Below are 26,748 nucleotides of genomic sequence, written 5' to 3'. Positions count from 1 at the left end.
GTCTTGCAGGCCACAGCAGTGATCGGGAGGAATGTCTGCCGCCAGATCGTCTGTTTCTGGAGATGTCTTAAGTGGTGGCAGAAGGCAGCTGGGCGCGCTGAGGGTACGGACACACGTCTGTTTGGAGCCATTTCAAAGGGGCTGTTACGTCCTAATCGTTATATGCGGGCAAGCTGGGACCCATACAAACGTAGTAGTATGCTCCAACTTTAACAAGGCTTCATTCGGTGTTAGAGTTGGAGTAGTTTTGCTACGTTTGTATTTTTCCCAGTTTGTCCACACACAACAATTAAAACGTAACAGCAGCTAGCCTTTTGAAATAGCTCCAGCTGTACATGTCTGTACCCTAAAACAACATGCCTTCTGCCCTTCCTCCCCCTACACATCTCAAACTCCGATATTGCAACAAGGTCAATAACTTACGAAAAACGGGTCACTCTGACCAGCGGTATTGATCTGGGTCTGTGCCAATTGCTGCTAATTCTAGCATTGTGTCCCTGGATTTTGCAAGGGATTTCTTCTGTTTTGTTTGCCTGAGGGGGGACATGAAAGATATTTGTGGCTCTGTTTGTTCGGCTGATGTAGGGAGTGGTCCCTGTTGCCGGTGCCTTGATAGTAGGTGCATAGGTTTCATGATAGTTGCAGCGTAGTTTCTCTATGGATGGCACACTTGGCTATGATGTCTACTTGGGTGTATACTTACCACGTCTGTCAGTGATGGTTCAGAGACATGGTCCACCTCCTGATGGTTGAAGACCTGCTGATCTTGGAAGTAAAGGACCAAGAATCGTCACCTTCCCACTACCCCCAGTTTTGTAGGCATGCTTCTTGCCTGTAGGCAAGGTGTATACTTCCCACGTCCATCAGTAGTGGTTCAGAGACCTGGTCCACCTCCTGATGGTTGAAGACCTGCTGATCTTAGAAGTAAAAGACCAAGAGCTGTCACCTCCTCACTACCCCCCATGTTGTAGGCATGATTCTTGCCAGTCGCCTACCAGGCCAGCCAGACCATGTGACAAGAGATGCACGTGCTTATGGATAATACTCGAGTTAGCAGAATTTTGTAACTCATTGTAATGGCCTACCTTTAAGCAAGAAAACCAAGCCTTTAGTCAGATTAGAAGGTTTTAGGTTACAAAGCCTTTGGCCAGTTGTAGCCTCTCTACTTCTACCTTCCCACCAGCGTAGCTGAGGGAGCAGACATACATAATTGTATCCCTCTCCAAGGATACCCAGACAAGCTGTCACAGTGCAACTGTTCTGCAGCAAAACTTCCCCAACCTTAACCTTGCTTGACCCAGGGTCAAAATTAGAGTGATTTAGCCCATTTGTGTGGCTACAGACTCGTGCAGACATAGCATTTTGATTGTAACAGCTGTTCCCAAGCATCGGGTCCTCCTCCGGTTTTCAAATTGCTAAACTATGTTTGTCTGTACACAAAGTGGCTTATCTGGTTTCTGGCTGAGATCAGGGCTTCGAGAGCAGCATGATAGTCAGACAAAGCATGAAGTAACTTTCGTAGGCTTGATGTGAACTAGAAGAAATGGCAGTGGACGTCATCTCCCCTGGTAAAGGAAGTGTACCTGCTGTCTGTCGCTGGGATTTGTAACTGGGGAAGGGAAAAAAGAGACAGTTGGATTAAGAGCAATGTAGACAAAAAGAAGAAGAGACTGAGTGGGGAAGAGAGATGGAGAGAGGTGAGGAGCATCTCGACAGTGGAGGTTTTGCCTTTGTGGCCAAAGCGAAGTCTCTTTGGATGGGTTTCTGCCCTGCTTTAGCAGCCTTGCAGAAGCACATCTCCACCCCGACAGCAGCAGCAAAGAAATGACTTAGCTAGCACCCATCCTTAGTGATGCCTTGTTTAATTAAACTACATTAATTCAAGGAGAGGGCTTCAACTGAAGGAAAGAAGACAGGAGATGCAGAAGTTGCTCTTCTCCCGTTGCATACATTTCTGATCAATAGAAATATATATTTGTATTTAATGTGGGGCTTTAATAACACTTAAATTTTTTCTGTGTTCTGACTCTTGTTTTGATGTTTTAGTTAGTTGATGCAAAAAAGTCACCCTGGATATAACCAATTCAGGTTGAAACTAAGGAACAGCTGTTGGAATAAGGAAGTGCAGTGCTCATACAGCATTAATTTTCATTTTGTAATCATTTCTTTTGACTTCACTAGAGACTACATCAATGATGTCAGCCAGGATACAGTTTATGTGCTGTCTGTCACTGAAATGATAGATGGCATTGGGCGCTGCCAGAATCATACATTGCATTGGAGATTTTAGTAAGTTGCTGATGAAATTCTGCACAAAAGAGCCAGAATTTGAGGGGCCGGTTGAACACTGTATCCAGGGCAAAACCTTTGTTTCTTTGAAGCATTTTGAGGTCAAATACCTGGGCTTTATAATAGTAAGAACACTTTTCTATTTGTCACTCTTCTAACATATTAGCACTGGTTCTTGTTGTGACACCTTCAAAATTGTATCCTGACGTGTTGGCACGATGACATGAAGTGGGCCATTTTAGCTGTAATGAGGCCGTGAAAATTATTTGGAAGAGTCTGAAAAAGGAAAATTCAAGAAGGAAAAACAAATGTGATGCCAACAGCTGTGGAAAACCAAAAATATATCATTAAATGAACAAAAGAGAAAAAGCACTACAACTAAAGTTTTATTTATCTGTCGGGGACAATGTTCACCATGAAAGCACATTGGACTTATAACTTCATTACACAAAAGAGCTTATTGTTCACAGCACCATCTTTTTAGAATGGGGGATTATGTCCAGATTTTGTGATTTAAATGAAAAGAAAATACAAATAAGAGCATTCTTTCAATGTAATAGCTTACTTTATTGTGAACAATACCAGGAGAGACTATTGTGAGACATTTCAGAGCTGGCAAGTCTGTATGAACAAGTGCTGTTAAACCAGGAGTACAACAAACAGTGGCAGTAGATCAGGCAGGGGTGAAACCAGGTACAGACTTCAGGGGAAGCGAGAGCGCTGGCATGGGATGAAGAGGCGAGGTTTGAAATTGGATGAAGTCGGGGTGGTAGAACAAGACAGATCCTCAGCTAATTTAAGATGTCATAGCTCCATTAGGTTCAGCTTAGCTGTGATAATTTATACCAGTTGTGAATGTATTCTAGCTTGTTAGTTGGGTTGTAGCAGAGATTGGTAGGGGGTAATGGGAGATGGAGCAGAAACATGGCACTATAAGAATGTTAAGAAATGGTTAAAGACTGGAGGAGGTGACTGAAGTGGTTTTAGGGAAATCTGTGAAAGCTCTTGAGTATGTATGTGTGTATCTTGGACTTCAAACCAGAATAAGCAGGAAACTTTAGGATGGGGATAAGATCCTTTCCTCAGGAACAAGGAAGCAACCTGTTATTTTGTGGCTAAATTTTAAAACTTAGGAAATCTGGGACTTAAAGATGACAAATGAGAGGGGATTGCAGTTGTGACATCCCTTATGCTGTTTCAGCTATTGTTGAACTTGGATAATATAGCATGGAATTGTTTCTTCAGATCATAAATGCAGGAATTTTGGTTGGTTGGTTGATTTGTATTACAATTTTAAGACAAAGAAATAGTCAGTTATTTTAGGCTCCCATATTGACTTTAAAAACATTTGCAAAGCTTTTTCCATTTAGTTGTATCATAAAAAGTACAAGACATAAATAAGTTACTTTGAAAACAGATCACTGAGGCAGGAATCAGAGCCACCTTCAAAACACCTTGCTCACTAGCAAACAAACATACAAAAATTAAGCATTTCCTAGCAGGTAGGAGTCTTGGTTATCGCAATAGGTGCACCATTGACATGATTGTAACTCCGGCATGTGCGGTAACAAAACATTGGAGAACAGAGTGAAGGGAGCAAACACGAGCTTGGATATGGGATGAACAAAGAGAGTTAGTAGACCTCTTACGTTCCTAATTGATGTGCCCATGGATTATATCAGAAGTCAGCAACCTGTGGCCTGTGAGCTAGGTCTGGCCTGCAAAGAGATTTTATTCAGTGCAGTAATCGGTGGTGGGGGAAATGGTGGCTGGGTTGCAAGCAGTGGCCCACCTTTGGCCTGAGCTGCATTAATTTGACCTGCTGTTGCTGAAAGGATGCCAACCCCTGGATTATATGGTCTGCCATATAAAGAGTCAATGAAAATTACCAGTAAAAGGGGAGCTGTCGGAGGTAAGCAATCAGAGTGCCCACTGTTCAACTCCGATGAAAGGCCTTTTGATCCCTGATCTCACCAGTCATCCCATATCCCACTTGGAAGTGCAGAAACTCATTCTTTTTGGAGCAAAATCTTATCTCGAGCCATTCTTTCTATCCCAAAGAGGAAACAAGTAGAAGAGGTTAATTCTGCACAATCCATCTCCTATATTACACTTCTTGTTAACTTCTGTAGCTGCATGGGTAAGAACTCACTGAAAAATATTTAATTATACTCCATTAAATTGACAAGAAAAGCATGCTCAGCTGCCTTTGGAAGAGAGATTTAGATGGACAAAGAGTAGCAGCCACCTTGAATTATGAAAGTTGGACTAGGAGGGAGAAGGCTGGAAATGTATTATGTTTCAAACCTTCCTCAAGTCCCTATTATGGCACTTCTTAACAGGGATTCAAGTAACGTCTTGGAGACCTAAGGAGGTTATAGCTAATGCTCAGAATTGCAGTATTTTGCAATATGCAAAATCCTTTTGACTTGCAACAGATTGAAGAGGCTAGGGAGCCTGAACACCATTCATGCTGTGAGACCTAGGACAGATAAGGATGGTCTCTTGAACAAAGCGCTGGAACTGGGCCTTGGGAGACCTGGGTTCAGGTCTTTGCTTAGCCACAACCTTCCTGCCTGCCTGGACTTCCATTCCCCTTCTGTATAATGGCGATGATACTTCGCCACCTCTCCATTGTGTTGTAAGGATAGACATATCTCATGAATGTGAGATGCTTGGGTATCGGGGTGAGAAGGGCCACGTCGCTATCTGGCCAGCTGGCTGGTCCTGCCAATTCACTAGCATTGATGTGATACTTTCCATGATGGTCCAGGAAATATAAAAGCGGCAAGACTTCTTACGGGCAATACTTTTTACTGGACCGCCTGCATGGTTGGGGTAGACAGAGAATTTTGTCTCTCGCTCGTTTAAACCACTTTGAAAGTGGTGTAGAAAAGCTTGAATGCTGCTGCTCATGCCAGACCTGTTCTCTGGTTGAAGCGTCGAGGTCTTCAGGGATGATTGCTTGTGACTCTGCACTGGCACCAAATTCCTCGGGGAGGGGGCGGAAATTAAAGCAAAACCTAAATGCTGTCAAAGTATCTGAAATGGCGTGGCCCTCTTCCTTGCATCTCTTGAATGTATTTTTCCCAACAACTACTTGTCCTTGCTGCAGCAGGACGTGGACGGTGCCCTCGTCCTCCTGCTTTATCCGGGGCAAGGGAGCGTGTTCTCGATTCTTGGGCCTTGTATCTAGTTGTTGCATGACAGCGTTTTCCGTTTTATATAGACTAAATGCCCATGAAATTTGGAGCCTAGTTGTACTAAGTGTAACCAGGCACAGTAACAGGTTAGACCAGGTCCCCCCTGACCCTATTTTTTTCTACGATTCTCTCTGCCATCGATGAACAATAAGGCTTGGCTATAAGGGGAGACAGAGAGCTGAAATCACCTTTTCCCTTTTATTTTAAAAAGCGAGATTATAAAAAAGTTTGGTCAGGAATATTAATTCTTTTGTACCCTCTTCTACAAGGAAAGCTGTTACTGGATGTGAATAAAGTAGCAGTTTTGTTAATAAGTTTCCCCCCAACATCTCTGATCAGGAACAAAAATGAACAGTGGAAACAATAACAGTTGATTAGAGAGAGGCAAGATACAGTTACAAAAAGGTCAGACAGGCTCAACAAACTGAACTTGAGGAAATAAGAAAAACAGACAGGGCAAAAGACTGGAATTGATTGATTTTAATCCTCAAGAAGGCTTTGGGTCTCTTAGATCGTCGTTTTACAGCAGTAATATGAGTGGTTATTGTCTCAGTATGATCTGTTCTTTGGATAGAAAATTGCCCAGGAGGCTGAAGTGGTTATAAACGGTTACAGGTTTGGTAAAAAGGGGTTGGTAAGTGCAGCGTCCCAGCAAGCAACATTTGACCTGCCAGTAACCAGGTTCAAGATGTACCAAAGACTGCCAGGAGTCAGCGTTTAGAGGTCTGCAGGTAAGACAAAGTGTAATGTAAAATTTGTGCTGAAATGACATGTACTATGTCCAGAAGGTGTCTTGAGGGAAGAGGCATGAACTGACAAGTTGGCTTGAGCAAGTTTCTCTAGAGAAATGCAAAGTAATGCCACTAGAGTTCAAAGAGCGGTGCCTAGAATTATGCTTTCAGTGGTCATAAATTACAAAACACTAATCAGGGGAAGAATCTGGGGCTGACAGTTTAAGGAAACCCGATACGCTTAACTTAAAACTTGGCATGAAAGCAAAGAAAACTCTTGGATGTATAAATGAGTCCAAATTGGAAGAGACAATTATGGTCATTTTTAAAAACTAGGAAAGTTTTGGGGCCCTGTATCGCAGAGAGGATTACGGGGAGAATACAAAGAGGGTAAGAGGGCCGCGGTTTTACAGCCTCAAATGTTCAAGGTTTAAAAAAAAAAAAATCCAAAAGCAAAGTTTAAGCTTAAAAGGTAAGTTTCAGAAAGACGAACGACTGATGGGAAGGGGCTGGCATAGACACCATGACCAGCTCTTCCACGTAACGTTACAAAAGCAGAGCTTAACAAACGGATGTTTTAAAAACTTCAAAGGTTTGGCTGCACCCAGCAGAAGGATGCTGGAGAAGTCATTTGTATTGGCAGAGGCTACACAATAGCAGCAAAGAGCACGATCTTTTCACTGATCTTGGAATATGGTGGGAAGCGGCTCAACAGCAAGCCTGCTTTTCTAGGGGAAAGGCCAGTCAGTCCGCTGTGCCGAGTCCCTGAGGTCTGTACGTTAGGGAGACTGGGGGTAAGTTCACACGAGTTCTCCCAAACTCCGTGCCTTGGAGCTGTGACGTCTGCAAGAGCCAGGTCTATTTTAGGCCTGAAATGAATTATGTGCACAACTCATGGCATGGCATGGTACACTTCCAGCCTGAGGGCTGGGAATATAGTGAAAGTTCGGTTTTTAGGGGTTTTTTGCCTGGAATTGTTATTCTCCAGCCTCTAAACGACTTTCCTACCTCCTGTAGTCACGGGTAGGCTGGGAAGAGTAATTGTGTAGAATCGGAGCTCCTTCCCGTCTGGCAGCTCTCTGAAACTAGCATTTTCAGGGCATTGCTCTCCCGGCTTACAGGAAAGTTCCCTGCCTTCCTTGGGCATACGGTGCAGACTTGATACTGGGATTGAAGTCATCTGTATCTGGGAATGCTTTGCTGGCACAGGTATACCATCGCATTGTGCTGGCATAGTGACACTGGTGTATACCCTGGCAAAGTTGTGCTTTTCTGGAAAATGTTCTGCCCTTCTCGCCTTCCTTTCCCTCGTTGGCCAAGCCATGTGGGTGCAGGTGCAGTTTTGTTGGTGTTACCATATGTACACCAGGCCTCCTGCCAGCACAGCTGTGCCGGTTGCATCCCTGGCGCCAGTAGAAACCCCTGGTGTAGGAGTGGTGTGGCTGGGCGAATGTTTTTCAGGTGACGGGAGGATTTTGCAAACCTCAGTGAAAGATTGGTCCCTTTCTCTTGCAAGTTTTGTGTTCCAGAGCTGAGACCTGGTCTTGCTTGGGGGCTGTTGCCCAGATTACAACCTTGCAGGTTGGCTATTGATTGATAAAAGAGACCAAACAGGTCTGCAGCCCAACCTTTTTATTTGGTTGAAGGAAAAACAAACACTTATCCCAAACTCAGTCTGGCTACCCATGACGGCACAACGTAGATTCTCACCTGGGGAAACTCAAGAGGGGGGTGGCATGAAGATTGGCAGCAGGTCTTCTTGAATTTGCTGAGCCCTCCAAACGTCCCTCCAGCCTGTACCCCATATTTATAGTTGCCTGGTTCTGAGGATTTTTTTTTTTACAACTTATCAAGAAACTTAACAAAAATCAATGATAGCAAAGCAACGTCTAATACATTTTTTACATCAATTACTGTAAGGTAAAGCTTTGGTATATTTGGTTTATTTAATATATGTCTTCTCTTATAACGTCTCTTTTCAGGCTTTGTGCTCTCCTTAATTGTATCTCATTATTGGGTTAGTTAGACATGCTGATGTCTGTCTTTAATTTACTTTGCTGGCCGGTGCTAGATGTCGTGTCTGCAAAGCTTCACCCTTTCGTCATTCAGAAGCAGGCTTTGGGGCCTCCTGCTGAGCTGCACTTCTGCAGTTGGCCAAGACCCCTTGAAAATGGGCAAGGCTGGCAACAGGGCCTGCACTTGTGTGGCCATAAGCCTTCGTGGCTTTCTGGTCTTACCAAAATCATATGCTTCCAAACCCTTTTTTATGCTGCAGGCATGTGTCTGAGTGCAGACACACATTTTACAAGGCCCTCAATGAATAGTAGTGGTAGGAAAATGCAACCTGAATGTTCAGCTTTCAGGAGGCTGAATCTACTTGGATTTGGCTGGGCTGTGCGTGTGCACGTGTTGTATGCTGATGATAGAGCTGGGGCTTGAAAAACCCATTTAATGAGGTGAGTAGGAATCATTCCTGATCAAGTCATTGCTGTCTCCCTTGAGGCTGCAAGGAGTCTTTGAAACATGTTTAGAGATTAACTTGTGCTGGTTTCCTCTGGGGTTGGTTTTTTGGTGGGTTTTTGTTTTGTTTTTTTTTTGGTTCTGGGTTTCTTTTAGAGAAATTGTGTTGGTGTAGATGGTTTTGTGGGGAGGTGCTGGTGGGAGTAGGGACCTCTGAAGGGTATCTTTCCACTGTCTCCAAGCTGGCCCCCGGCTACCGTCCCAACAGAGGGAAGCCTCTTGCTCCTGTAGTGGGGGGCTCTAGTGCAGTGATGTGACGCACTGATGTTTTTGGCCTGGTAGGTTGACTTAGTGTTTGGGTGAGTAGGTGCTGAGCAAATGGCTGCAACCCTGGATACACAAGTTGTTATTCTGGATGGTGGTTTCTTTGACTTGACCTCCCTCCCTCCTTCCATCTCGCACATTTGCGTGCAGGAAGAAACCTTTGAACAACAAATTAAAGCACAGTCTTGTTTGAAGACCTGTGTAAGGTGCATCCACTGTGTAAAGAGGTGGGCAGTGGCTAAAACCTTGGGGTCAGATGTCCAAAGCTTGAGAAATGTGAATCCTGATATTACCTGCTGGTCCTGTCCTGCTGTTTTAATAGCCCAGATTCCCTGTTGAATGCTCCCAGCCATTGGAAATGCTCCGTTTTTTAATCTTAACTTTGAAGCTTGGGCCCATGCCCTTCTACACAGACTTCTCTGCTGCTTCCTGCTTGGTATGACTTATCCGTCTTATTTTGCTGTTCCAGTCTGTAGGACTAAAGCTTTCTGAAAGTGTTATTGAAGTTGCGTGCTCTTCTTTTTCGAGGCATTTTCCATGCTGATGGTAAAGCTGCCATTTGCTTTTGCAATTTGTTCGAGTTTTCTTCCTGTTAAAGCAAACATATTCATTTGGCATAGGCTGATAAGTGCATTTTTAATTGTATACATTGTGGATTTATAGGATGCCATTGTGTCTTAAACTAATGTTTCGAAATGGTGATTCCTTGGGGAAATGTCTGTCTTCTCTGTTCTGAAATGGATCTCTCTCGAAGGGGTTAGTTTACATAATATTTCAGCGGTAATGTTGGAGGCCTTTTGTAAATACTGTAAGATGCTTACTAAGCTAGTTGTCTTTGTTATGTAGACAAGCAGGCTTTAAATACTTTACTGCCTGTGCAAGAGCTGCGGCGTGGGTGTAGGGGAAGGGTGTGACATGTAACTCAACCCATTAGGCTCGCTGCACCTGGGGTGAAGAGCTGCTGGCTCAACAGATCAGCGCTTACTAGCTTTACAGCATATTTACATCCTTTTAATACGTGAACTATCTATTGTATGATTCAGTGTCTTCAGGTTAAAAGACAGGTTTGTTGCTGGTAGCATGACTTGGACTCCTGTTTGCTCTTCGTAGCTTTTTGGCTTCCTCTGTAAACTTGACTTTGGGCATAGGATATTGTGGAACCCGCTTCATAATGGACATTTAGCAGACTGGCTGTGCTGTGAAATGGAGGTAAGAAAAGGAAAAATCCAGGCATTTTATGGCCTGCTTTATACAAGCATGAATTCAAGGTCTAGGCTGTTTCTTTAACACTGCTCTATGTCCACATGCCATTTGCAAAAGGAGGTCATTGGATGCTACAGCACGCTGATTTGAAGAGTTGGATTTCTCAGCTTGCTTCGTTTGCTTGTTCAGTATGGGGGGGGAGGAACGACTTCCCAGAGCGTCCTTGTAGAAACTACTGATAAGCAATAGTTTGTAAGTAAATTCTGCGTGGCAGGGGCTGTTGGAAAGTTCTCGTTTGGGTAATATTGACTTTAACTGTCCTGGCAGTTTTGCCTACGACTTCTGACTCATAGTAGGAGTTTTTTTGCACTATAATTTGTAGGATGACAGCCTTTCAAATATGACTGCTAACTTTTTCCCACCGGTTTTTTTTTCTCCCTAACTATTCCTAATGTTTTTGCCTCTGTGTGAGTAATTTTACAGAGGCAAAGCCTGTGTGAAAGTAATTTATTGCTGAAGATTATGGGAAATTAACTCAAGGCTAACTGCAGAGACTGGGCTTCAGAAATTAAAATCTCCAATTGCTGACTCAATTAGAATGCCTGTGGGTAATTGCTTGAGGTCCTGGCATTTATAGGAAAGAGAACCAGTTCCTTTTGTTGAATAATACTGAGCTGAAAAGCACTTATTGGCAAAATACAGTAGTTTACTTTGCTGTACATTATCATGTTTATGTAACAACCATTGCCTTGTGTTTAGTTTGGTTTGGAAAGGATGGATTCTCTCGTTTTACCTGCTAAACCACTTTGCTTTCCTTGCGGCCTTGAGGCTGCACAGGGTATTTTTAAAACAGAATTGTTCGTTACTTTTCACGAAGAAAAGCATGCTCTGGTACCCCATGTGCTGCTGCTGGCAGCGTTCCCAATAATATCCCACCTCTTTCAAGGAGATGATAAATTGTCCATGTAAAGCTTATTTCTGCTACATGATAACACGCAAGATCTCCATGCAGAAGAAAATGATTTTCAGACATGTTTAATAGTAATCTGAACCATAGAGATTTTCTGTTACACGAATTAAAACAGCATCGGGGGGTGACATTAGGTAAAACCAGGGGAAGAGAATGAGTGAATAACACAAGCATGCAGTTACGGGTAATAGACACAATACCGGGATGGGATATAGGCTTCTGATTGCAGAATCTTTGTTACTGGCAGCAGCACACGAGCCGCAGTGATCTTTAGATCCCGGATGACTTCACAGTTCAAAGAAACCCAAAAAACCTGAAATTGGGAATTTGAAGCTGGGCAGATTTAATAGGAGCAGTTGGAAGACGGTTGTAAGGGTAAAGTTGCACTTTGAATGCATTTTCTCTGCACACTGGTCTAAAATTCTTAGCATTTTTTGTCAAGCAAACATTGGGATCTGTTTTCCTATTGTTGCACAAGGGATTTAGCTCCCATTAGCATTAATGGATGTTAACCACATAATCTCCTGTTTCAGAGCATGTGTAGTAACAGATCGTTTCCCATTGATGTCAGGAGGATTTATCTCCGTCGTCCAAAGTAGTTCCTGTCATTGCATGAAAGCCTTATTTAAAAAAAAAAAAAGAGTCCATAGACAGAAAGGTTTCCATCCGGCATATTTGGGAGCCAGCGTGTTGTATGTTCTGTAGCATCAGGGATGTAACAAAAGAAGGGTTTATAAAAATGAAGTAAGAGCTGGAGCTTTCCAGCTTTATATCTAGGAAAGCCATAGGCTGGAGGGTCTCATATTGAAAGGCACTTCGGTTTTGTATCCTGTTTGCTTAGTCAAGAAGCTTTTTCCCCCCCACTATATTAATGAAATAATTTACCATGGCATTTTATGTCCTGGATATTGGTGTTCCCCTCAGATGAGCTTATTTTTATATTAAGCTTTCTGATCTATTATACATTAGAGAGTCCACCTGCTAATGGACCCCCTTCCCTCATTCTTGTTTCTTTATTTGTTCATCGATTGACAAATGTACCTTCCTCTGTGCAAAGATAATTGAGATTTTTTACATGCATGCTTTGATTTACATCATGTTGCTAAATATCTGGCCTTCCTGATCTAGAGTTTTCAAGGGTTTAGGGTTCACCATTTTGTGAAATGCCTCTGGGATGGTTTCCCTGCTCCTCTGCTTTGCTAGCTCGTGCTGCGTCCAGGCCTTGGATGCAGATCCCGGTGCCGAAGATGTCAGTCTCCTCCTCCCGAGTGCCATGCTGGGAGTGGAAAGCCCACGTGCCGGTGATTAACCACGCAGTCATAATGCTAAGGATCTGCTTCTGTGAGGCAAGGGGAATAGTAAAGATGTTGATCACGGTCTTTCATTCCCACTGTTGATTGTCCTATGCCATTAAACAGCAACTCCCTCTGAGATGGATAAATGCCTCAATGATGATGACGACAGATAGCGAGCACTTGAGAGCCTGGTATGAAGGCGAGGGACCTGCCCTTCCACAACGATCCAGATTAACATGCTGGCAAACCACTAGGAGCAGTGTGACTTGAAGGTTAAGTTGGCTTCACCTTGCTAGCTGCACAAACAACGTGGGTTTTTTCTTGCGCTTTTGTTCAGTTCGAAGTTTAATGCATCTCGTGTTGGTTAGCGGTCTGTTAGCACCACTGGAGAGGTGAAGGGAAGTCTGATGTTATTAAAAACGCAGAAAGAAGTGCTTTAGCAGGCAGAGGGTGCAGCTATGTTGAATAGGGCTTTGAAGCAAAGGGGCATCCTCTTTGGTGCTCACCTTAAAAGCTTGTGGTCCCTATATGCCGCTGCTGGGAAGGCAGTATGTGAGAGTGGATAGATGGCATCTTGCGGCAGTGACAGGCAGTGGGTAGACATTGTCGGGTTTGGTCTGATAGCTCGAGGTCCTGACTCTTCCCAATGGACTCGTTGACCTCTGGAGTTTGGAGAGCCTGTTTTTCCTGTACTGCAGTGCACAGCCGGGGCTTTTAAAAATGCTTCCCTCTTTTTCAACAGGAAAGAGATGGTTCATAACTTGCCCATGTATATGCATAGAGAGGATCCCAAGGAATTGTCATGAATAATGTCTCTAATACTTGGTTCTCCCCACGATGCCTGCCATTTTGCCTTTTCAGTTTCATGCTGCCTGCAGTCCAGCGTTTCGATTAAACACTCCTTCCATTATGCAGATCTAACATCTTTTCGTGAAACAGAGCTGTCACTCTCCACCTCCCCCCCCCATGAATTATTGGTGATGCTGGATTTAATTTTCATTAGCCCTGTTACTGTTTACTTGAATATTTTTTTTACAAGCCAGGGTAGGGAAGAGATCTTTCTTTTTTTGGGCAGAAGCATCCAGCAGTCTGGAATCATTTATATGTTCAGGCTGCTCAGGATCTCAGACATAAAATATTAATTACATTGTGCTGCATGAAATTAAATGCTGAATGAGAAGCATTTCTGTAGCCTTAAAGCGCTGATCTGAAAAGGAGCATGCAAAACCAGTACAGAGCCCCATGCTGGAGGAGTATAAAACACCTGGTTGTTGAGAAGGCCTCTGCATATTTCCTCTGGTGGGGTGTGCCCGGCCCATGCAGCTCTGGTGGTGGGCTCTGGACGGGCGTGCTTCCTCCCTCTGTTCTGTCCCTCTTCTTGCTGCTCTTCGCTGGCCTAGGAGCGGTGCTATGCAAGGGGGACGTGGTCCTCTACAACCAGCAGTGCAGAATCAAGAGCTGCCCTGGCCCTTTGGCCTTCATTCCTTCTCCTTCATGCTCTGTTTCTATTAACATTTTAGACAATCCATAGTCGTACGCACAATGAGCAAAACTGGTTTTAATTAGAATAGTTTTATTAGTGTTTTTGATTGAGTAAGATGGTTGTCCTGGAACATTAGTTATGCTCTTGAAGAAACCTCAGTAGTTGAACCAAAGGTTAAGAAACCAAGGCTTATGTGGTGTGCTGCTTGCCCTTTTGTCTTGCTGACTTTGGACACCCATCCCAGATGTTTGACCTGCCTTGGAGAGGGATGTTCTCTCTCAAGATGTTCTGTTTGCAGGGTCCTACGCTGCGAGCAAGGAAGGAGAAGGCACAAGGGACTTGAGGCTTCACCTCTTCAAAAAGCAGTGGTAGCCAAGCTGGTGGAAACTGAGGCATCGTTGTCTTCTGAAAAGGTCCGAAGCTGGCTTTGCCCCCTGGACACATCTGTAGTAAAGGTAAAGGTTTCTTCCTTAGTTTGCCCACCCTGGTTACAGGCTCTGGGAAGCTGAAGGTGCCAAAGAGGATTCAAAGTAGAAATATCCAAAACCTGCTGGTGGAGATGATCTTGGTATGCAGAGCCAAAGCATGAATGCATTGATGTAGTGGTTCCAGGTGCTGATAACAGTGCAGTCCTTCGTCGTCTTCACGCTTCTCTTGACAGCTTTCTTGGCAAGGAAAGGAGGACCTTCAAACTGCAAACAGCCCACCCGGCTTCCTCGGTGCCCGGTTTAGGCCTCATGTTGGGCAGTGATCAAGTTTTTGCCAATCTCATTCTTTTCTGGGCCTTTTCCCCCCTTCTGTTATTAGCAGCTCTAACTACAGACAAGTGGATATCTGAGAATTATTTTTATGTCAGGCTGCACGATACTCTTCTTCCTTCCAGTCTTTCATCCCATGTCTGTTCAGGCCTCCTTGTCTTTAGGTCCTGTTGATTCCAAGTTCTTGCCCTTTTCGGGATGGAGGCTATTAAAGATACTACAGGGAATCGAGGCAATGTTATTCAAGCCACTTCCTGATTCTGAAGTTGGAGGACATTTTTTGCCCTGTTCTGTATCTCTAGAAGTGCATAACTTTCTTCAGAAAACTTTTATTTCTGTATGCTAACTTTATCGTTCCCTCCCTTTTTCTCAGAGATTGGTTTTCAGCTCTTGGTTTGGAGGACAATTATTTCCTTATCTCAGTCAGGCACACTTATCACAAGTGCCTCCATTTCAAAGCAAGAGAGTATCATTTTTCAGTTCAAGGGTCTTTCTTTCCAGCCTTGCTTCTGCTTCCAGAGTATTCACAAAATGTCTGTGGTGGCAAACAGATTTGTGATTATCCCGATTCGGACAATGGATGATCTTTACAATGTCATTGCCTAGGCAGGCACTTTTTTTCAAAAGCCTGGGATTCGGGATAAAGTGGAAGAAAAAAAAAAAGGCACTGTTGGAAGGCATTTCCAGTGTTTCCTTGACTTAGGGCTGTTTTTGAGTGTCAACTGGGTACATTGCTTCTTCCTTGGGGAAGATTTGTGAAGCAGCGCTTGACTATTGGCTCTGCACCTAATGTCCTCCCCAAAACATGTTCTTAGTTAAATAAATGGGGCTTGTGGCTTCAGCAGCTTGCCTTGCTCTTTATGCACGTTTCCAGCTGGGAGCACTATGGCGTGCTCTGCAGATCGTCCTCCTGCGCTGTTGTGCAAGGCCGCAGCATCTGTTGCAGAGGACGCAGGAAAGGAATGCAGACGGCGTTTCCAACAAGCGAACCGCTCTGGAGAAGGTATTTCACGCGGCTGCGATGGGCTCAATCTCAACATTGTTAGCATTCATCCTGCCAGCTCCATCTGTAATGGGTAGTGCAGACGCATCCTGGATAGGATGGGGAATTCATTGCAACAGATTCAGAGTGCAGGGATCTTTGCAGTCTCCAGAGCAGTGATTCCTACCCAGGTCGCCACAGCACCGTTAGACGTGCAAACGGGATTCACAGAATAAACCTGGAGGTTTCAAATAGAATAGTGTTAAAAACGTTCTGACCTATTGTGGTCTTTCCGAGTTCTTTGCAACAGAAAAAAATTGCTCTCTTATTTTTCTGTAGTGGAAAAATGAGGGGAAGGTAAGAGCTGGCATTTCCTGAGGGGTACTGGAGTCTAAACAGGTTGACAACCACTGCCCTAGAGACGGTGCTGCATAGAAACATTGTGGAGGGCAGGATAATTTATTGGCAATTAATAGATATTCTACCACATCTCCTGCACAGTCATCGAGGTGGTTAAAACATGGTATATGAAAATAGGCGGGGAGGTGTCTGGTCTGCTTGACGTTACAGGGTAAGCACTAGTTTTCTGAGAACAGTGCGCTACCCCCAACATATACCATGGCACTGCAGAAAACAGCGAAGGAAGATAACTAGGTAAACCAATTCAAGAGACTGTAGATGTGATTAGTCACTGAAAACATCAATCTTAAAGGAAAATTTTTCATGCTGGGATTATCCGGACATATAGACCTTTTTTAGGTTATTCAAGCGTAGCAAGAGATAGATGCTTGATCTCAGACCTCAGGTTGTCTTCTCATCTCAGAAAGATAAAATGGGATGCAGATAGGATTTTAACTGCGCTCTGCAGAGTTTCCGGCCCTATTGCCTTTGCAGCTGGGATCTACAAACTGCTTCTCTAAGTCACTCTCATCACAGAGGTTGAGACTCTCTTCACTTCAGCACAGGGGTGATAGCTCCAGCACCCTCACTGCACTGGTATTCAAAAGACGGTGGTAAACACCGAGGAAGAATGAACTCGCATAAGTTGCAATTGAAAGTGGAAAAGGCTTTAGGGTGGGCAAAAAAAACATATACTTTTCCCTGGCTCTAATCAATATTTAATTATTTGCCATGTCTCAGAATCTCATACTGTCACTATTTTTGGCTAAGGTGCGTTTATCAGACACATCAGCCTTTCATTTTCTCATTGAAGACAAATTTGTCTTTGTCCATGAAATAGTTAAGGTTTCAACATCTACCGGCATACCAAAAGTCATCCATCTTCATGGGACTGTAACTTAGTTCTCATATAGTTAATGAAATATCCATTCGAGCCAAAGGAAAATGTTCTTTATTTCATCTGTTAATTAAAGCAACATTCTTGGCTGCAGTTGCATCTGAGGGAAGGGTTAGCTTGTAACGGGTGCTTATGGCAGAACCAGCATTTACAGTTTCTCATAAGGAGAAAGAAGCATTAGATCCACATCCTGGATCTCTTCCTAAAATAGTCACCGCTCTTTATGTTCATCAATCAATCGTGTGCTTTTCCTGAACCTCCGGCACGCAAGGCTGAAGCCAAACTGCACATCTTAGATTCCGAAAGAGCTTCACCTTGTTATTTAGATACAACTAAAGAAATCAAGCATGCTTCATATTTGTTGTCTCTGATACTGAGAATCCAGAGGGGCAGGCAATATTTTTCCAGTGCGATCAGGATGGGTTAAAATTATGCATAAGAGGCCTCTCTCAATACTGGCTTCCATCTTGTTTCTTGAGGTCTAAGGTTCCCTTCTGCTAGGGAGCATTTGTCACGTGGACCGTACAGATGTTATAGCTGCCTTTTGGGACTCCATTCTCACTTTTGCTGTTCCTGGACTAAATGTCCAGATCTGAGGCTTACATTTGTAGGGTCTTTCAGTCACTCTTTAATTGGAGCTCTTTGGGCGCCTCTGCATATCGTAGTGATGCGCTACGACGCCATACAGCGTGCTGTGGCGATGAAGCGATCGCTTGGGTCTACATGTGATTGGCAGCTAAGTTGCTGTAGGGGTACGCTCCCCCAGTATAGCGTGGCCCTATGGCGATGGAGCAGCGAAATCGAACCGTGCCTGGCACTCATGGCGCAGCATGGGCAGTTACTGCGCTGTGCTTTACTGCTTCCAAAAGGAAGTACTAAAGCCCAGTGCCGTAGCAGCGTTGTGTAGACGCGCCTTTTGTGCTGTTTTCCTTTTGCAGTCCACTGCTTGCCCATCTGTCCCACGAGTAGATATATGCAGAGGCCACTTGGAAAAAAAAAAAAGAAAGTTATTTGTAACTGGAGTTTTTTGAGGTGGACTCTGCATACTGGTGCATGCTGCCCACCTTTCGCTCTTCCTCAGCGTGTCAGTGCTAGCTAGCCCTGTGGAAATGCTGCAAGGGACAGCGCTGGAGGTGGGAGGAAGAGCAGAGAGCCGCGGGCCTCCTCTGCCACTTTGCCCCTGAAACAGGAAGAGAGAGGGAGGAGCAGGCGACTGCTACCCGAGATGCTACCTTTTGCCTTCTTGGTAAAGCACTGGATCAGTGTTGGTGTTAGTGTGCAGAAATCCAGTTACAAGAAAATAGACTTTTTTGAACCCCCCACCCCATAGATTTGATTTCATTAAATTAGGAGCACGATAAAATTAATCCACCTCTAAAGACTACTGGCACAACAGTTTAAGACGCCGGCTGCTGCTTTGTGATCAGTACACAAAGTAATCCTTGTTTAAAAATCTTCTAAGAGAACGGACCAAAGTGACAAACAAAATGAAGCAGTTCAGTGCATACAGCATTTGGGTTTTTTTAACCTAATGATAAGCTTGTGCACATAGAACCAGATTTTGCCGCTTCAGTTTGTGCTGAGCAATATCTTACGTGATGATCAACCCCACTTATTACAGCATCAGCACCGGGTGCTAGGAAAACTAAATTTAGCTAGGTGCCTGAGCAGCAGATGCTCTCAGTGTAGTCTCACTTCTGGAAAGTAGCTGACAAATAGGCACGTATCACGCTCATCCATTGGAGAAGTGTTTTAGATATTCACTGTCAACTTGCAAACTTGTACTTCAGCCTGAAAAATCTTTTTTTTCATTTTGCTCTTATACACTGGGTACTTTTTGGATGTATCCGATGTCACCATTTTCCTTCTTAGTGAGCATGTAAAGGTGTATGAACACAAACAAGAACAAGTTGCCAACAGCACTGCATCAGAAGTGGGAATTTTTGTGCGTTGCTCTGATTGCAGGTGACAGCGGTGCTGGTAAAGGTGTCTGAGAAAATACCAGAGTGCCGCTCCGCTCTCTGTATGGTTTGTGTTTGTGTCTGCCAGGCAGTGCCGTGTCAAAAGGATAGAGAATGGAGTTAGGGATTGAATTGTAGAAACGAGGGTTGAAGGGAGCTCAGGAGGTCACATCTAGTCCAACCCCTGCTCCAAGCAGGACCAGCCCCAGCTACATCATCCCAGCCGAGGCTTTGCCTACCCGGGTCTTCAACACCTCCAAGGATGGAGACTCCACCGCCCCTCTGGGTAACCCTTTCTAGTGCTTTACTACCCTCCTAGTGAGAGAATTTTTCCTTATATCCAACCTCAACTCCTCTTGTTGCAACTCGAGCCCATTGCTCCTTGTTCGTCGTCTGCTCCCATTGAGACCAGGCCAGCTCCATCCCCTTTGCAGCCCCCCGGCAGGGAGGTGACGGCTGCTATTCAATCCCCCTCGGTCTCCTCTTCTCCAGACTAAATCAGCCCAGTTCCCTCAGCCTCTCCTCGCCAGTCCTGTCCCCTAGCCCCACAACCATTTTCGTTGCCCTCCTCTGGACTCTCTCCAATGTGTCCGGATCCTTCCTATAGTGGGGGGCCAAAACTGGACACAGGACTCCAGATGTGGCCTCCCCAGTGCCAGATAGAGGGGAAGAATCACTGCCCCTGGCCTTTTAGGGGCAACTGGGACTTCATCCAGATTCATTTTGTAACCTTGGGCAAGACAATTTACTTTTCTGTGCCTGTAAGATGAATATCGTCCTACTTGCAGGGCTGTTGGGTTTAATATGGAAGCATGGTGGGGGGGTATTCTGGTGAGAGGTGATGCTATAAATGCTCTGTATTGCTCTGGTTTAGCCAGCTCCACCATACAATGCAAGGTGCGCTAGTGTTGTGAACACCGTGTGAACCTGGACAACGAGGCGAAGGAGTGGCGCTGCGTGTCCAAACTCCAGACTACTTTTTATTTCAAGTGTCAAGGACTCTCTGAAGGAGTGAAATGGAGAATGGCTGCAAGGGAAATGGAGGGGTGAGAAAACTGGGGAAGGAAAAGGCAAAACCAGGCAATGTTTATAGGATAGCAGCTTGTTTTTGGATGTTTGTCCTACTTGGTTTAATTTCTTGGCAGTGTCCCACTCTGTGAGGAACAGAAATAAGTGGTGACAAACCAAGTATCCCCATGGAGTCTGGTCTGTGCTTTCATGTTATGCTTTGGCATATAATTCACTTAACGAAGCTCTGTGCTTTGGCCAGAGTTTCGATGTGTGCTCCTAAGTGAGCCATCGAAATCAAGTGGTCTGATGGTCAAGTTGCTGAAGGCCCAGCAGTTCTCTCACTTAGATGTGTTTCCTTGGGTATTCATATTGAAAACCTTGGCCTCTTCTTCCAAAATGACTTGCCAGATCAGCAGGAGATTCACCCCACATTTCTGGCCCTGCGTGAGTGTGTGAAACGTGCACCAAACCCAGTGTATTTGCGTCTTTGAGTAGTTCTAAAATAGTCATTGTTTTATTTTACTAATTTTGCTCAGCCTTGAAAAGCCTTTGCAGTATTACATGCTAAACAATTCCTTCTGAAGAGTGTTTTAAAGCAGATAAGAGGAACAGTGCTTTAGACGTGTCTTCAGAAATGTAAACAGTCGTGGCAATACTTCAGTACTTTATGGAGTTCCTGTTCAAAGGCAAGTGCAAGCTTAGTTGGCACAAGCTGCAACTTGCATGTGAACAGGAGGTAATTATGAAGAAGTGAGTTCACTTCAGACTTCAAACACTAGGGAGTTAATTTGCTGTAACATGATTGAAAACACAAAACGTTTGTAGATGGTTTGCTCCCAAGATAGGGAATTTCAGCAAGAAACGCATGTTTCGACATGATTTCTTTTCAAAAGTGCAGCCATTGAGACATGATGTCACTCATCAGATTTGGGACATACCGATGAATGCGTTGATCATTGTGCTAATTAATGAGATGGTACCTTTGCAGAAGAGCCAAGAGGCCAACTGGAAGCCTGCTCAAAGGAGATGGCTTGTCAAGGTTTGTGTTTGGCATCTCTCCGCTCTCTTCTAGTTTTGGGGGCGATTGGCTTATTGCTGCTGTCCTACTCATCTATCCATGTAACATCTGGGAACCGCTTAAAGAAAATTAGTAATTCAATAAACATTGTAAAACCACTTCTAAAAACAAAGAGGCAGGACTTGAATCTTCAGCTGGCATTTTTGGTCAATCCACGTTTTGATATTTTTAGACCCCTCTGTTGCTTATTGCCCTGATTTTTAACTATTGCTGCTGTTTGAGATTACATAAATAAGAACTGATGGTTTCCTTTCCTGACACCAACTTCACATTCACTTTTGTTACTTGTAATGCCTTCCCTGTTTCCAGCACAAACGTGGGCCCATGTGAAGTAAGTTTTGCCGAGACTTCAGTGCTCAAATGTAAAACAAAACACAGTCTAGGTTTTGAAGGTTGCACCTTGACATTTTCTAGACCGTGTTTTCAACTCCAGGGATAGGTTGCCTTGTTAAAACCTCTGGGTCCACCAGAAGATCTTTTCTCAGGAAAGCATGTGTCCATGAGGTTTGCAGGTGAGCTCTCAATTTCCAAGACGTGTATGTTTTCTGCTGTCACTTCTGAAGTCAACATCGCCAGCCCTGCCTTGTGTAAGCACAACAGTGGATCTAATACAGCGATCTATAGATGCAAGAGGTTGGATGGTCCAAGAGAAAAGTAATGGGATATAGAGCATTTCACCCCTAGGTCGCTGGTTGAAATATCTCCCAGGTTTAATAATATGTTGGCAGCTGAGGGAATAGCTCTGCTGTCTACACATGTTGCCCCTTAACGAAAAGCAAAGCTAAAGTTAAGAATATGAAACCAGAACTCTGGTTCTTACTGTAAAATGCAGAAGACAGTTTGACAGCTCATTGGTCTCTGAAACAACCTGGCTGTTTCAGTCCAGTTTCCAGTGAATAGAAATATATATGGCAAAAGCCACTCCAGTGAAGAACTCTGCCGATGGATTTAGTTTGAGGTTGGGTGGCTATGAAAATTTAACTTTCCTCTTACTCAGGGAATTATCTCCTCCAGATGAGGAATTGGGACATGATGATGGAGGACAGTGGGAAGATAAAATAGGATTTCAGGTAACAGGAGTTTCTGGCTCGTTTTGTGGGTTTCATTTTTATTTTAGAGCATATAGGCCATGGGCTTAACACCGAGCAAATCCGTTTATGTTCTGTGCCAGAATGGCAGGACCATAATTTTTAATGCAGATATAGGGGGGTGAAAAAGAGATGGTTACTATGCATTTTTATGGAGGAGCTGATTTAGGTTATCTATCTTGGCTGTTGCGAACAGATGCCAGTGGGAAGAGGCAGTGATTGAGCATAGTCATAGAAAATGAGGGCTGGAAGGGAGCTCAGGAGGTCACATCTAGTCCAACCCCCTGCTCAACGTAGGACCAGCCCCAACTACATCATCTCAGCCAGGGCTTTATCTAGTTGGGTTTTGAAAACCTCCAGGGATGGAAAGTCCACCACCTCTCAGGGGAACCAGAGAGCTGGGGAATCGAACCAGGAGCTAGATGTCGCTATTAGAGCAGTCCTCCCCTACCCCCTTTCCCCTCCCTCTTCTTAGTTTTTGTTTCCCTGCAAGCCTGGCTCTGAAATTCTCCAAAAACTTTCCAAAACGTTTTGGACCCTTCCAGTTTGTTTCAGAGCTATTTCAGAGCCTTCTGTTTCAATTCGGATTCAGTGTTTCGGGTGTTGCAACCGCTGGAAACGCCTCCAAAATGAAATGGCTGCTGAAATTTCGCACAGCCCTACCTCACTACCTTCCTGGTGAGAGAGTCTTTCCTAAAATCAAACCTCAACTTCCCCAGCTGCAGCTTGAGCCCATTGCTCCTTGCTCATCATCTGCCCCCACTGAGACCAGTCCAGCTCCATCCTCTTTGCAGCCCCCCGTCAGGGAGGTGACGGCTGCTATTCAGTCCCCCTCGGTCTTCTCTTCTGCAGACTAAATCAGCCCAGTTCCCTCAGCCTCTCCTCACCAGTCCTGTCCCCCAGCCCCACAACCGTTTTGATTGCCCTCCGCTGGACTGTCTCCAGTGTGTCCACATCCTGTCTGTAGTGGGGGCCCACAGCTGGACTCAGGATTCCAGATGTGGCCTCCCCAGTGCTGAATAGAGGGGAAGGATCGCTGTCCTCGGTCTGCTGGCACCGCTCCTCCCAACGCAGCTCAGGATGCCAGTCGCCTTCTTGGCACCAAGGGTGCACTGCTGGCTCCTGTTGAGCTTATTGCCCTCTGTCACCCCCAGGTCCTGCTGCCTAACCAGCTGGTCCCCAGCCTGGACCAGCGCATGGGATTGTTCCCTCCTAAGTGCAGGGCGTTGTACTTCTCTGTATTGAACCTCAAGCGAGTCCCTTTTGGCCCACCCCTCCAATCTGTCGAGATGTCTCTGAACCCGAGCCCGACCCTCCAGCGTATCTACTGCTCCCCAGGAGCTGTCTGTCATGTCGACGGGTCTGGCTGTAACTCTCGAGTTGGCCAATTCAGATTATGAAGAATGGGACTCCCTTACCTACAATCATTCTCCAAACTGATTTATCCTCCTCATTGAACTGTTGATAAATTGTTGATGGCGTTGCTTTTTCACGCTCATAAATTTAAATAATACTTGGCTCTTTTGTATAACGCTTTTAAGTAGCTTGCTGGTAGTCTTTTGCCAAGAAGATTAGCATTTTCTGATGGGGAAACTGAGGCGTGCAAGGGTGCGGTGACTTGCGTGAAGTTGCCCAGGAGGCCAGGCTTTTCCTATAGGCCACAAACAACATTGTCCAGAGGGTACGTATGTGTGGCGTACACCACGTTGGGATCCAGTAGCCTAGTACAGCGCTGCTCGATTGTTTGGCCCCGTTGGCCAGATGAGAAGGGCAGGGCTGAAAGTTTCCAGCCAGAAAGTGCTCGCCCACTAGAAGCAATTCTGAGAGAGGCGGGCAATCCTCAGTGGAAATGGCTGAAGTTTTTGTGTACTTTTTGTAACACCATGTGGGGGAGGGAGTGGCATTCATAGCGGAAAGTCTCTGATCACAGAAGTGCTCACACCCGTTTGTGTTCCTAGCGTAGGTGTGATTTCATTGCGGACAGGCCCTTTCACTTCTTTTCCAGCATCATAGAGCAGTTGGTTTAACTGAAGGGTTTTCCAGGCCCAACACTAATAGACTATCATTTCTTGTAACCATTACGAGTCTGCTGGTTGGCAAGATTAACTGGGTAGCTCAAACAAAGACACTATTTCTAATGCAGTTGGTGAGCTGCAGAAAAGTATTTAATATAGATCCAGTGCCACGGGTGTCCTCCCAGATCCATTTTGTAGCTAATGGCCTGAAATACTCCAAGGCTAGAATGGACAACCCCTCAGATGCTCACAACATGGCTCAAAAATCAGCCCCCAACCCCATCTGCTCCATAAAAACCTGAGGAATCCGTGGAAGTTGCGTGAAAGCTCGGTCACGAATGGCTAATTTCCTAATCGTTTCTTGTTGTGCAGGCCCATGTGCAGTCATCTTGCTGGCAAGCTGTAAGGTGCTGCTTCTGGCTGTTCAGATCTTCAGAGCTTTTTCTCAAGGAAAAAAAAATGTAGATTTTTTTCTGTGATAGTCCAGTAATCTTGGCTACTGATAAATGAAAATCTTGCCACTGAGATGGAACACAGATGCCTTTATTTGTAATTGTTTGCATTTTGGGAATGTGACCAGCAGTCCAGGCTACTAAGCTGCTGATTCATATTTCCATCAGACGATGGAGGTATAAGGAGGCTGCAGGAACGGTTGCAAGAACCGGGAACACATGCAGTGCCTCCAATGAATGTCTCGCTACTAAACTACTGCAAGCTAAGAACAGATGCATCTGCTTTTCAGACTAGCAGGTTCCCAATGAAGGTATTGAAAAGATTTACATTTACATTGCCTTGATTTTAAACCACTGATTTTTCCAAATGCTCATGGAATATTTTGCAAAAGAAAAATCTATTCTCGTTTATCTTAGAGCAAAAAATATGCGCGCGTGCGTGTGTATTTTATGACACCAAGTCTTCTCTTTTATAGACTGACCAGTAAGGTAACATGCCTGGGGAGGAACTTGCTAGAAACAAGGCAGTATAATTCAATTCTTTTCATCGATAGTAGGAAGGAGGAGTTGCGTTTGAGCTATCCCCGTTTTATATCGAGGGAAACTGTGCTGGAGGGGGTGAGGCAAGTCGGCAAGTAGCCCAGGGGCCCAGTCCTCCTTAGGGATGCTGCTCCCTCTTGCCGGTGTTGTGAGTATTTTAGATCTGTTTGTACAGTGCTCTGAATTACCTAAAGTGACACAAGTATTTGCTGAGGAGCCTTTCCGTGGGACGAGTTCAGAAGATGGATTGGCTTGTCTCCCGGCTGGTAAAGCAGATGGAGGCCCCTCGCATCCACACAGTTGCAGGGAAATGCTAGAAACCTAAACTGCATCTCCGTAGTTCAAACACTGAGAGGATGCAGCACACTGGATTGCATTTCAAGCTTCCCCATGAATATTGTGGCAAAAACTGGTGTGGGTTGTATTTGCGATACGCATCACTTAGCCCCTATAAAGTGTGTGCAGGGGAGGATGGGGTTGTGGGCTCCACCGCCAGAGGATGGCTGTGGCACCTGCTAGCGGCCACTCTGACCCTGTCCTGCCTTGCTAGTCTCTCTGGTTACCTGGCACACCGTAATGTCCAATTAATATCAATATGGGGCGCTGCCCTCAGAGACTGCAGCAAGTCTTGGGTGCTTTGCTTGGGTGGCCATGGACGGTGCCCAGTCCCTGCCAGAGCCAAGCATTGCTCTTTGCACTGCCTCGTTGCTCTGGGCCCACTGGCCCTCTAGCCAAACTCTGCCCCATGAGCACCACTTGTTCTCTGCCGGCTGTGATTGTGGTTTCTAGCCTCCCTCATAGCCATGCCCATGCCTCACGGGTCTTGCACTGCTCCCTGGGCTCTCTGGCTCTCTGCTGGTCTCACCCCAGCTGCTGCCTCTCATGGTCTCAGGCCACCTGATCCTTGACCCGTGCAGGGCTCAAAGCACAGGTTACCTCCCGGGCACCCCCTGTAGCCTCTGATCACTCCTGTAGCCACTCCTGAACCTCCGGTTAATGCAAGCCCTGAAGCAGGAACAAATAACTCACCCCCTGTATACTGCTCCATTGCTCAAGATCAGGCTCAGGCCCTTTTCTCCTCCCCTTCTGTTATCTGATCCGGCTCTCCCACGGCTCAGGTGCTGCTAACTCCCTAACCAGCAGCCCGGCCTTCCGCTGCGTGCAGTTTGCAGGCCAGGCCTGTAGCCCTTTAGGCAGGGGTGGGCAGAATACAGCCCACGGGCTGGGTCCAGCCCGCTGCGGGTCTCTGTCTGAGCTGGTCCCATCTGGTCCAGGCGCCATCCAGCCGTGGCATGTCCCTGGGCATGCAGCAGGGCTGGGGCAGTTCTGTGGCTGGACAGGCGGCGGTCCTGCGCCTGCTCTGGGCTCGCTCACACAGGCTCAGCAGTGGCAGCGCTGGGCAGAAACTGCTGCTCAGCGTGGGGGCAAGTGGTCCGTCCCCGTCACCGTCGCCAGCCGCTCCTGGTGCAGCCGGCGGAGCCCATGCTGGGCTGTCCTGCATCTGCGCCGCCGTCACCACCGCCTCTGGGCTGCAGCCCTCTTCTGGAAGTCCACTTTTAAATAAAACGCCCTCGCATTTTAAACCTTCCTTTCAGACTGGCCAGTGTT

At 45.4% G+C, this 26,748-nt stretch overlaps 1 protein-coding gene across 20 annotated transcripts in view; it reads left to right on the top strand.

Moving 5' to 3' along the window:
- NCOA1 (nuclear receptor coactivator 1) overlaps positions 1-26,748 on the top strand; it is a 277,952-nt gene that overhangs the window by 28,583 nt on the left and 222,621 nt on the right. The window contains exon 2 of one of the 20 annotated variants that reach the window (XM_090022232.1): positions 14,257-14,413. The exons of 17 other annotated variants lie outside the window; for them this stretch is intronic. The gene's annotated coding sequence lies outside the window, so the exon portion shown is untranslated. Of the gene's footprint in view, positions 1-10,081; positions 10,217-14,256; positions 14,414-26,748 lie in introns of those variants that run through there. 2 more of the 20 variants (XM_090022555.1, XM_090022317.1) reach the window with 2 other exon arrangements.

The sequence above is a fragment of the Crocodylus siamensis genome, chromosome 1, assembly GCF_052110815.1.
Source record: "Crocodylus siamensis isolate JL-2025a chromosome 1, ASM5211081v1, whole genome shotgun sequence".
In the NCBI taxonomy this organism is placed as follows: domain Eukaryota; kingdom Metazoa; phylum Chordata; order Crocodylia; family Crocodylidae; genus Crocodylus; species Crocodylus siamensis.
This window is presented reverse-complemented; position numbering and strand designations above follow the sequence as displayed.